Raw genomic sequence first — 12,824 nt, forward strand, 5'->3', positions numbered from 1 at the left:
CAATGCCACTCTACAGTAAACATTAAACAAACTCTGTATTACCACTCTTAGTAAACTTGAGTATTGAACTTACAACATACGGTTCTGCGAAAGCTTATTAACTGCTATTATATAATCCAAGAATGTAGAAGAAAGCAAGCAATCTAAGACAGCATTATGGTTCCCACTTATCGATGCACACCATAAACTTCAATTGATACTTGCAGGTCTTGTCTCTACAGCATCCATTGGTATTGTAAATTATCAACGGGATCTACGACCAATGCTGCAATATGATCTTGCAACAGTTCAGCATGTGTGTATCTGTCTGTAAAGTTTCCATACACAAGCTCTATTATACTTGTGAAATTCACAACAAAATCGAGTACAACCTTTGGAACACCATCGGGCTTCAAGCATTCAGCGTTTATATCTTTCCACGCATTATCTAAAACCTTTTGCAGAATTGTATAGGCTTCTTCTGAAATCCCATGTTGATTCATCAAACATTCCACTGCAGAAGCAACATGTACTCTCTTCCGCTCAAACTACCAATTCACGAAAACCAGAAGAAAATATCGGTACTTATAAGAGCCTCATCATAAGAATCAATTAATCACAAAGTTATCTTATCTATAATTTGTGCTATTCATGTTGTACCTTGTGAGAACTCATGTCACCTCTTAATCTGCAGATAATAGATGAAGCTCTCACAATTCTGGGAATATTGGAAACCCAATCAAACACACGTTTGCTTGCAAAGTTCCCAAGACCAAGGAAAGAAGCTATCTGGAGCAAAGGGTGTACAGATGTGACTACTCCATTTTCTATGTACTCTTCGTATGTTGGGATGTAACCTTGGTTGCACCACTTGGCTTCAACAAGATAGGCTTCTGCAAGTTTCTGAAACTACAAAAATATATATATATATATATATATATATATCAACTTTATTAGCTGAAAAAACATATATATTAACTTCATTAGTTAAGCTTGCCAATTAAATTTAGACGTAATATGTTGAATTTGATATTGGCAATAAATATCCTACACTTTGCTTAACATAAGGAACAAAGCATGATTTTTCTTCATTTGCAGTGAGCAACTCCATTTCGTTGAATAACTCTAACAGAGTATGGAAGACCACTTTCATGCATTCGGGAACAGGATCTAAAGGACTGGCATCCCATCTGAGAAACAGTTTAAAGTAACAATATTAGTTTTGTTGCTTAGCCACAAATGAGAAAAATAGTATAGGATGAATCTACTTTATAAGAAAGTAACATTTGAAATTATTAAGCAACTAATTTAACCTTCGGATTGCATCAGTGAAGAGTTCGAGTTCTTCAAGGGTGCCATATGCATCTTATGTATCATCGACAGCACAAGTAACCGCAATTAATTTGCCCACTATTGTCCTTCCAATGATATACTGAGGCTCATAACATACACCCAAGGGCCAAAAATATGATTCAACTACTCTGTCCCTTGCATATGGCACCTTCGTCACAAAGTCTAACTTTTTCCACCACCTGCAATATAACATATGATAATCAGCTTTCCCGTTCTTTTTAATACGATATCTCTGACTTTGCCTAGGTATGATTCAGAAAGTTGGTCCTACCCTGTGACATGTTGTAGTTCCTTCTTGTGCTGAGCCTGTACAATATCAAAGTCCAGGATGGCCAATTCTAGCAGTGCGTCATTTGGAGAAGCCTCTGCTGAGTACATGGGAATGTAATATCTGGATTCCAGTCTTGGTATTCCTTTCCGAATAGGGAAGTTCAATGCATGGCCAACTTTTCGTTCAAGGTTTGGGCTCATGGCACCCAACCTTGACTTGAGGTGATAGGAAGTGAAATGTATAGCTTGGTCAAGAACATCTTCTCCATGGATGCCAAAATATGCAGCCTCATATAAGCTTAGCATTCCCACCTCATCGTCTACCAGCGACTTCTTAAAATCACCATTTTCATCCCTGAATTGGTCAAATATACCTGCATACACTTTTAGAAATGAGAAGTTCTGATAGCGTGGTTGAGAACTTAAAAAAATGTATAAATAGATTTGGTTAGTTAACGTACCAGATGGTGCGTGAAAGCCTTGTTGCCTAAGCAGCCGAAACCAGAGGGAAATGGTATGAAGATCTTTGCCTTTGAAAGGTGGAGGGTTGCTGTGCATATTCTGCAATATCTCTTCAATCTCACTTTCGAAATGATAAGACACACCCAAACGTTTGATGTTGTCGATCAAGTTCAGCTTTTGTGTAGAATCCTCAACTGGTGCTAATATCAATTTTCGAACTTTCTCCTTCAGATGTTGTGATCGCTGTAGGACTCCCAGTTCTCCATTCTGCACCTTCAAAAATTGATGAGGGTTTTCTATATACGATCAGAAGAAGAAAAAGATCTCATGTGCTTCAACATGAAAGCAAAAGAATTACCTGGAGACGAGAAGCAGAGTTGAAGAAATGGTATCCCCAAATGTTGGGCCTAAAATGGGCCATGGGACGCATAATTTGAGAAGTGTGACTTGCTGAAGACATTTTTTGAGTATAAAGCTGCGAATGCTTTTCTGCCTGGCTTAGTTTGAACTAGTTATGTGCATTATTGCTATTTATACTAGTCTTCATCCTGCCTATCGCCTTAATCAAACGTTAATAAAAATCTATCTAGGGAAGGGGAAATTAAGAGACATCACGGCGAAGCAATTTGAACTTTGATTGACGATTAATTAATAAATTACTATCTCTGACTCTTAATATAAAACCGATTAAAAAAACTCATGGGGCAAGAAAAACGCAGACAACAATTTGAACTTTGATTTGAGGATTAATAAAATATTTAAATATCTTAGCTCTTTGTTTCATATGAACTCCGATTAAAACGTGATATATTATTTATTTTATATTCAAAATTTTGAAGGCTTGAGTTAATTAAACTAGTTTAATTTGTTTTGTTTAACCAGCAAAACTAGTTTAATTTGTTTGAGGATCCATAATATGAAATTTTTATATATTGGGGTATTGTTTTCTTTTCTTCTTCTTTTTTTTTGGGTCATCTGGGTCCGTTTTCCTGCAACCTACACCAATAAATTGAACCAACATACCTAAAAAGTTCTACCCAAAAAAAAAACTTAAAAAGTCATTGGTGATTTTCTAATACTACTTTCACTCTTTAATATGAGTAATTTATTTAGTTTTCTTAATATCCTTAAATTAGTCAAATAGATCATATATCTTATGTAAATAATTAGATTTCGTGGTCTAGAGAAACAATGATTTATAATGCTGTGTTTATGTATTTCTACTTTAGTGATGAATGAATTCAAACAATAGGGTTTGAGATGGGGTGTTTGTCAGAGCTTCATGCATATAAAAGATAACAACCAAGAAACACGTGTGGTTGATACTTGATATTCTTAAGGCTCCGTTGATGCTGACCAATAAAAAAAATAATTTCTTAAGATAATCACGGCACATTTTAATGACTTGCGAGTTTTTTTACTTAATTATATATATACACTTATTTGCTCCCCCAAATTAAGTCAAGTAATTACACTTAAAATCGAAGGATGGCACTATTGGTCCTTGATATAAAATTCACTTTAATAAACAAATTGAAGCATAAAATTAATCTTATATTAAGAACAGGAAGTAGTACTCCTTTTAGTTCTTAATATATAAGAGCTAAATAATTAATTTGATGATATTAAAAAATTAGTTAAGTTTGTTAACTAGAACAAATATGCGTAATGCATGCATTTGAGCTGTCCCTTACTAGAAACCCATTACAATAGTCAATAGAGATAGTTTAGAGAAAAAATTATAAATTTGGGAGACAAAATGGACTGAAGTATTATATTTAGGATCAAACTCAACTTTCTAACTAATTTTTATATTAAGTACCGGAGCTAATACTACTTAAGTTTTACCTCACCTATGAGTTGTTTGGATAAGGATAATTTATAATGAGTAGAATAGACACATTTGTGAATTAAGAACAATTTTAATATTTCAATAAAGAACTTGAAAAGAATAAAAGGAAGAATTTTAAATAAATCTGTAATATTTGATATGTGTGTGTGTAGAAAACACATAAGATAACTTGTGAATTTCAGAATTTTATATTTTCGAAGAAAAAATATTGATAACAATTCACTAGGCTGCCGCTCGCACGTTGATCACAACTTCAACAATGATAGTCATTGACTTTGGCTACGTTGCAGAATTCACCTTAATAATGGTAGTTCAAATAAAAAAAATTTTAACTTATTAAATATAATTATACTGTTTACATTAAAAAAAATTATATATTACGGCACGACATTACATAAAATTTCCTTTAGAGTTTCATTGAAAAATAACAAACTCATTCATCCAAACAAAAATCACAATTAACAAAGTCAAATCAGTGACATATGAATTGGCCCGAAAAGAAAAGTCAGTGATATAATTATATACACACATACATGCATATACAAGTAAATTTTTGTAAATAGTAAGTGCATCTTTCGATCAGCCTTTTAGGGGGGGGGGAAAGCTTTATGATATTGCTACAGGCCTTAAAGGAATCTTTAGACAGTCATGTTTTTTTTTTTTTTATTGGGGTACAACCTTACACAGTTCTTTGTTTCCTTTTGTTTTTGCAACAATCCGGGGGGATTGAAGGACGAAGTTGTTTTCTTTTGATCCACACACACACAAGTACAGATTTAAATCTATGACCTCCGTCCCATAAAAGGGATTGGCACCCACTAGATTCAAGAATTTTTGACAAATGATAAAGCTGTTGAATAATCTGTCAATCTGATTAATTATTCGGGCAAACGGATCGTCTTATTATAATATGAATAAATGATGGTGGATATTTGTCCCAAAAATATGCAATGATAAATCCAGATTCTCTAATTATAAAAGTTTAAGGAAGTTTAAAGCTAGTTTTATTGTCGACAAGCTCCGCAGTTTATCAACTTTCAAGAATAAAACATTATACTACCTCCAGTCTTTAATACAAGAGTTAGTTTGATTTTTAATTTGATTTTAAATGTAAGATCCCAATCCACTTTGTTTCTTATATTTATTCATTTTTCTCAAAGTAACCCTTGCAATAATTGTATATGTTAAATGTTTCATCAAATGACACTTGGTTAGCAAAAACATATTAGAAAAAACAACACCTATTTATTATAAATAACTAACTTAACTAATTTTTTTATCTATTCAAGTTAGTCAACTAGCTCTTATATTAAGGATAGAAGATAATACATTTTGTCTAACTTGACCATCTGTTGCTTACAATTCCGCACGTATAAGCTTAATTATCATGCAATCCGAGAAAGTCTAGAAGAAAGCATTATATATTATTCCCACTAAAGACACGCACCACAGAAACTTTATTACTCACAGATCATGTCCAAATCTTAATTACCATACAATCCAAGAAAGGAGCAGAAAGCAAGCAACCCCAAACAACATCATATCATCAAGATCCTCACTTATTGACCCACACCGCAGAAACTTAGTACTCGTGTCCCTGAAGTAACTATTTGTTTTGCCAACTGCTTACAGGATTCACGACCAATGCTGCAACATGATCTTTCAGCAGCTCAGCATATGTGTATCTGTCTGCAAAGTTTCCATACACAAGCTCTATTATACTGGTGAAATTCACAACACAATCGAGCACAACCTTCGGAACAACATCTGGCTTCAAGTATTCTTCGTTTATATCTTTCCATGCATTATCTAAAGCCTTTTGCAGAATTTTATAGGCTTCTTCTTCTGAAATCCCATGTTGATTCATCAAACATTCCACTGCAGAAGCAACATGTACTCTCTCCCGCTCAGACTACCAATTCACGAAAACCAGAAGAAAATATCGATACTTATAAGAGCCTCATCATAATCACAAAGTTATCTTGTCTATAATTTGAACTCTTCATGTTGTACCTTGTGAGAACTCATGTCACCCCTTAATCTGCAGATAACAGATGAAGCTCTCACAATTCTGGGAATATTGGAAACCCAATCAAACACATGTTTGCTTGTAAGGTTCCCAAGACCAAGGAAGGAAGCTATCTGGAGCAAAGGGTGTACAGATGTGACTACTCCATTTTCTATGTACTCTTCGTATGTTGGGATGTAACCTTGGTTGCAACACTTGGCTTCAACCAGATAGGCTTCTGCAAGTTTCTGAGACTACAAAGTTCAAACACACACATTAACTTAGTTTAACTTGCCAATCAAAGTTAAAACATAATATGTAAAATTTGATGTTGGCAACAAATAAATATCCTACACTTTGTTTAACATATGGAACAAAGCATGATTTTCCTTCCTTTGCAGTCACCGACTCCATTTCATTGAACAGCTCTAGTAGAGCACGAAACACCACTTTCATGCATTCTGGAATAGGATCCAAAAGATCTGCATCCCATCTGAGAAACAAGTTGAAGTAACAATATTAGCTTTGTTGATTAACTATAAAGGACAAAATTAGTATTTGAATAATCAAATACTTAAGAAAATAACATTTAATATTATTATGAACTTAATTTAACCTCTGTATTGCTTCAGTGAAGAGTTCCTGTTCTTCGACGGTGCCATATGCATCATATGTATCATCAACAGCACAAGTAACCGCAACTAATTTGCCAACTATTGTCCTTCCAATTATATACTGAGGTTCATAATATACACCCAAGGGCCAAAAGTATGATTCAACTACTCTGTCCCTAGAATATGGCACCTTCGTCACAAAGTCTAACCTTTTCCACCATCTGCAGCATAATACATGGTAAGCTTTCCCGTTCCTTTTAATATGATATGTCACCTTATATAGATATGATTCAGAAAATTTGGTCTTACTCTGTGACATGTTGTAGTTCCTCTTTGTGCTGAGCTTGTACAATATCAAAGTCTAGGATGGCCAATTCTAGCAGTGGGTCATTTGCAGAAGCCTCTGCTGAGTACATGGGAATGTAGTATCGGGATTCCAGTCTTGGTATTCCTTTACGAATGGGGTAGTTCAAGGCATGACTTACTTTTCATTCCAGGTTTGGGCTCATGGCACCCAACCTTGACTTGAGGTGATAGGAAGTGAAGTGTATAGCTTGGTCAAGAACATCTTCTCCATGGATGCCAACATGTGCAGCCTCGTATGAGCTCAGCATTCCCACCACATCGTCCACCAGTGACTTCTTGAAATCACCATTTTCATCCCTGAATTGGTCAAATATATCTGCGGCATGCATATCTCACATTTGGAAATGGTGAAGTCTGGTAACGTAAATGAGAACTTACACAAAATCTGAATAGAATTAGTTACTACTGAACATACCAGATGGCGCACGATAACCTTGTTGCCTGAGCAACCGAAACCAGAGGGAAATGGTGTAAAGATCTTTGCCTTCAAAAGGAGGAGGGTTCTTGTGCAAATTCTGCAATATCTCTTCAATCTCACTTTCGAAGTGATAAGACACACCTAACCGTTTGATGTTGTCGATCAAGTTCATCTTTTCTGTAGGATCCTCAATTGGTGCTACTATCAATTTTCGAACTTTCTCCTTCAGATGTTGTGATCGCTGTCGGACTTCCAGCTGCTCTCCATTCTGCACCTTCAAAAATTAATGAGAGTTTTCTATGCACGCAAAAAGAAATGACAACATCTAAACAAATGTAGCACCTCAAAGGAAAAGAAAAATACTTCCTTCTTTTAAAATTAAGAGGTATTGTATGTACATGTGTATATATATACACATATCTTTCCTCAAATTCTATTCTATTTTATACCAATGTTATTTCAACTTTCACTCATATATACCGTCACCCAACGTTCTTGGGTCAAAGTACGTACAATGATCTCATGCAGCGTATTAAGTAAGGTGCTTTAAAGCATGAAAGAAAAAGGGGAATTACCAGGGAGAGGAGGAGAAGCAAAGTTGAAGAAATGGTATGGCTATATATTGGGACTAAAATCGGCCATGGGACACATAATTTGAGAAGTGTGACTTGCTGAGGACAATTTTGGGTAAAAACGTGAGAATGCTTGTTTGCTTGGCTTAGTTTGAAGATCTTAATTATGTGCATTGCTATTTATACTACTTACCTCACCTATCGCCTCAATCAAGAATTAATAGAAAACTACTTAGGCAAGAGACTGGAGAGATCATTATGAAGCGATTTGAAGTTTGATTCAATGATTAAATAATAAAATATTTGAAATGAGAACCTCGATCAGAAGGTGATAATATTGCCCCGTTATAATTTCCTCAGAGAACAAGAATGGGAATTTTGATGGAATATGGAGTAATGGTTAACTGGGAAGGGGGAAAAAAAGAACAAGAATTATTGAAGATTACATTCTAGACGATTTAAAGATTACCAAGTAGACTTAAAAAATTGATGTCTGATGAGAATATTTTAAAGTATTTTGTTTTAATTTTGAATTTGATGTTATTTTTTTAAAATATTTTTATCATTTCAATTTGCGTTCAATTTTAAGATTTTTAGAACATTCCACATCTAATTCCTTGAGTTAGGGTTGAGGCTATAAATAACCCTTAAAATCATACGTCTCATTTTCTAAGCCTTTTTAAAGTATTTTCTTTTCTTTCTCAACCAATTATTTTTCTTCTCGCCCTCTATTTATTTGGGTTCTTCCCTCCTTTTTGCCTATCTCTCCCTTCTCTCTTTTCCCTTCTCCGTTCTCCAAATCTCTAGCTGCCTTGTCCCTTATTTTATATTCAAATTTTGAAGCTTAAAAAAACTAGTGTGTTTGACAATCTATGTTGTATAATTGATATGCGAGGACGAAATAAAATGAACCCTCAAACAGAAGCTGAAAAACTCGATGAATTTTTTTTATTTGCAAATAGGAGATCAAGTCTTCACATAGGCTTTTACATAAATATCATCATCATGACGGCAAACAACTCATTAATCATGACTTCAACAGATTCACAATCTCAACTAAACCAAACCAGTTGACTACTTCCTACCCCTGGGGGAGTACCTTCTCTAATATGCACAAATCAATGGGCTTCGCTATCTAGAAAAACAATAATTTAATCCTTTAGTTCTGATTATAAGACAACCAAAAAAAAACGATGTTTTGTTATATTCATAAGTATGTCATATTATTAAATTTTTAACATGAGGATAATATTTTATTCTCAATTTATTATTATGTAAATTGTTATATTCTTTATATTAAATAGGTTAATGTTGAAAAGCTGTGCTGTTAAATTTTAAAACAAAATGAGATTTAAAATTTTTTTATTCCGATAAAGTACATTAAAAATAACTATAGGTGATATACCCAATCAATGCGAGCTTTTTTTGGGGGGGGGGTGGTCCTCGACCCTTCTAGTCCGAAGGTCGATTTCAACACGTGACACGTGGTAGGATGATTATCCTCAAAAGTCAAAACCAACGTGACGCTCAAACAGACCAAAAGTAGGGAGCCTTACACCCCCGTGTTTTTCCATATCTCTTATTGAGTTTTGGCGTGTAGTGGGAAGTCTTCTGGCTAGGCTTCTAGAGCAAACTATTAAATTCACCATAAAATTTAAATAATTTTTATTAATTACACTGAATTCCAATATTATTTTACTCCTTTCACTTCAAAATATAAGAATCCAATAAATAAATCATTTAACTTAAAAAATTAATTAAAATTTGTTAAAAACCGTAAATATGAGTTAAATCGTTGAGTTCGCTATGAGTTGTTTGAGCGAAGGCAAGTGATAATGAATTGAAAAAAGATCCATATTTGGGAATGAGCAGAGACATTTGTGATTTGTGGAAAAGCAGAGTCACTGCCAATGCCCTTATGGCGTGGCGGTATGAAAAGTCCTTCATTAATTAGATTTCGGGGGATAGATCTTGCACGAACAATGAGATTTGTAAGAATTTTATAATATTGTTAAGCCAACTAGTTATTACGTCATTTGCACAAAGTAGACAATATCTGAATGGGAAAATAATTTATAAAATTATTTTTAAAACGAGTTTGGATAATTAAAAAAACCAAAAAAATTGTTTGGATAATTATTTTGAAAAATCACATTTAAAAGAGAAAAATAAAAATTATTATCCAATCCAAAAATAAAATTACAAAATAGTGTAAGTATTTGTTACATGAAACAATACAAGTCATAATTTAATTACATTCATATCTCATATGATGTGGGACATGCTTAGATAGAAAAACACATGACAGAACCATGCAGAAGTATTCATTAAGCTATCGACCAAGAACCAGACACAAATTTAAAAGGAAAATTTTCAAGAGTTCATTATTGGCGAAATTAGTATCAAATTCCATTAAGTCACTAATTTCGTCTCAAGTTCCTGCCGACAATAAAGTGGCAGCGTCCATTAGGAACACGTGGCGAACAATGACCTTCACCGGTGGTGAGGTGATGGGAGCCAACTCGAAAGCACGGGGATTGGTAGGTGAGTGGGGAAGAAAAATTTCCCTGCTTTTTTTAAATTAAAAAAACACTTGTTTTAATTTTTTAGTTTTTAAAAAATATTTTATTTTTTAAAAAACACAGAAATTAAATTACCAAATGAGCTTTTTGTTTTTGTGTTTTTTTTTTAAAAAAAAGGCCTCAACAAAAAATAAAAAGGAATAGCGACCAAACTTGAAGAAGAGCATAACATGGTCGGGTTTTTGATAATTTAAGTGACATTTTCACTTATTTAATAATTAATACATGGAGGGTTGAACCTGTAATTTTGTGCTTAGGAGATGCTTAAAAGGTGTGTACTAGTATTATGGCATAATGCCACCAACAGGCATCCATCGTCTATTGCTTGTATTTTATCTGATTTTGTTCATTTTATGTATATTTAATCCAAAAATTCATGCAAACTTTTTTATCAGTAATGTTAATTTTCCTTTTTTTTTTAAATTAAGATTAAAAATGTTGGATTGAATCATTTATGCATTACGGTCTTTATCATATTACGGAATGATAGCGTACTTCTAAGGGGTCAGGTAAAATATTTTAACATGAAAAATGTGGTTGATTCATCATTGGTCCATTTGTAATTATCACCAGAAAAAATATTTTTCTTTAAAAAAAATCAAGTCAACATTTTAATCCTCATGAAAAAAGTTGTATTAGTAATTTCTTATTGAAAAGGATATGCATTAACATCTTAAACTTACAAGTGAAATCCAGCCATAACATTTCATTTACAGGAAAGCTTTTATGGCATTGGGTCATGACAATACTAACAAAAACTGTTTTAATCCGGCATGTAGATCCGGCCATCACTTATAAAACACAGCCGCTGGCCCATGCCCAACGATAGTTGGATCCAAACGTTGATGACGAGTGGGTTCAACCATGTCAGGCTCTTTAAACCCAAATATGTAACGATATTATGATAACCGAGCAAAATTGCTGTTAGACTACCCATCCTCCGTAAGTTGACATTAGGAACTACAACCAATCAGAATTGGGTCTAACAGAAGGGACTAGTTCTTCACAACGTAACAAACTAAGATTTGAATTCCTGCTGGGAGAAGTGCCCACATTTAGTACCCGACAGTGCCTCGAATAGGATTGTCTCCAATAAAAGGATACCTATGCTTTAGCCAAAAAAAAAAAAAGGAACTACATTCTCTCACCCAAAAAAGAGGGTGTTCAATTTCCCATCACAGAACTTGGGGAGGCATCCTAAAACGGGGGTGCCCAGGTAAACACTTGAGGATATAATATAAATTCGCCTTGCCTAACATTGATATTACTTAGGAAGAGCCATTCAAGCGCCATGCCTTTGGCTTGAGTTGAGTAAGAAGCCCTGCCTAAAATTCTGTAATAAATAGAAATTGCTGTTAGACTCCACATTTGAGAGCTTGTTTAGTATGGCGTTTAAAATGACTCATAAGCACATTTCATGTAAGTTGAGACAAAGTTTCTCTCATATATTCATCTCGTATCTTGTAAATCACAATTAAAAAACTATTTATAAATCATTTCAAACAGGTCTTGAGTTCTTCCAAACTGCCTAGTTCCCGCAGAATTAATGTAGACTAGTAAATTAAGGAGCTAAATTAACTAGTAGATGATGAGGGATCATCTTAATTGGATTGTTGGAATGCCTTCCCCCCCCCCTTGGGTAAAGGTGTAATTATTTACCCCTATCTTATTTCTTTGGAACATTTAGCACCCGATCTTTTTAGCGGTATAATTTTAACCGTAATCTTTTTTGTTTTTGCAATTTTACCTATGGTTTTTTTGTGCAATTTTACATTTTCCCCTGATCTTTGGATGTGGGGTAAAATTGTACTTTGGACCACTAAAAAATCAGAATGTTGAGTACACCTAAGAAATAAAATCAAATTTAAAATTACAGTTTTACCCTTTTTTAAGTAAAAATGGTATTATCTTTTGAACAAGAAGGATAAGAAACACTGGAAAATTAAGTTGGAATGCTTGCTGCAAACAGTGGGGGACATGGCCTTTGATGCCTTTCACTATTACTGTTGCCTCGGCTTTGATTCCACTGGAAAATCCCAAAACCAAATCGCTCACTTACGCGGATTCAGCTTTATTTTTAGGCGTTTCAGGAAAATAAAGTTCTGCTCCGATCCCTTCATCTCGACGCTCCCGATTCACAAAAGTTTGCTTATTTTTAGATGTCTCAGGAAAACAAAGTTCTTTTCCCTTCACCTCGATTGCTCCCGATTCAAAAGGTTTGCTTGCATGCAGAATCCAGTGAACCTGCCGATTCTGTTTGTAAAGTTCCCAATTCACAAAGTACATGCTGGATAACATGAACTGTTAAAAATGAAATACCAGGTCAGGTGGTCGTGTGATTTCATTTC

General features: G+C 34.2%; 2 pseudogenes; both read right to left on the reverse strand.

Annotated features, from left to right (window-relative positions):
• Window positions 1-215: 215 nt before the first annotated feature.
• LOC114747139 ((-)-germacrene D synthase-like) lies at window positions 216-2,485 on the reverse strand (annotated as a pseudogene).
• A 3,037-nt stretch (window positions 2,486-5,522) lies between these two features.
• Window positions 5,523-12,762, reverse strand: LOC114747140 (probable sesquiterpene synthase; annotated as a pseudogene).
• Window positions 12,763-12,824: the final 62 nt, after the last annotated feature.

Source organism: Neltuma alba, unplaced genomic scaffold (genome assembly GCF_004799145.2).
Source record: "Neltuma alba isolate B1F8T4 unplaced genomic scaffold, ASM479914v2 tig00005222_pilon, whole genome shotgun sequence".
Classification (NCBI taxonomy): domain Eukaryota; kingdom Viridiplantae; phylum Streptophyta; class Magnoliopsida; order Fabales; family Fabaceae; genus Neltuma; species Neltuma alba.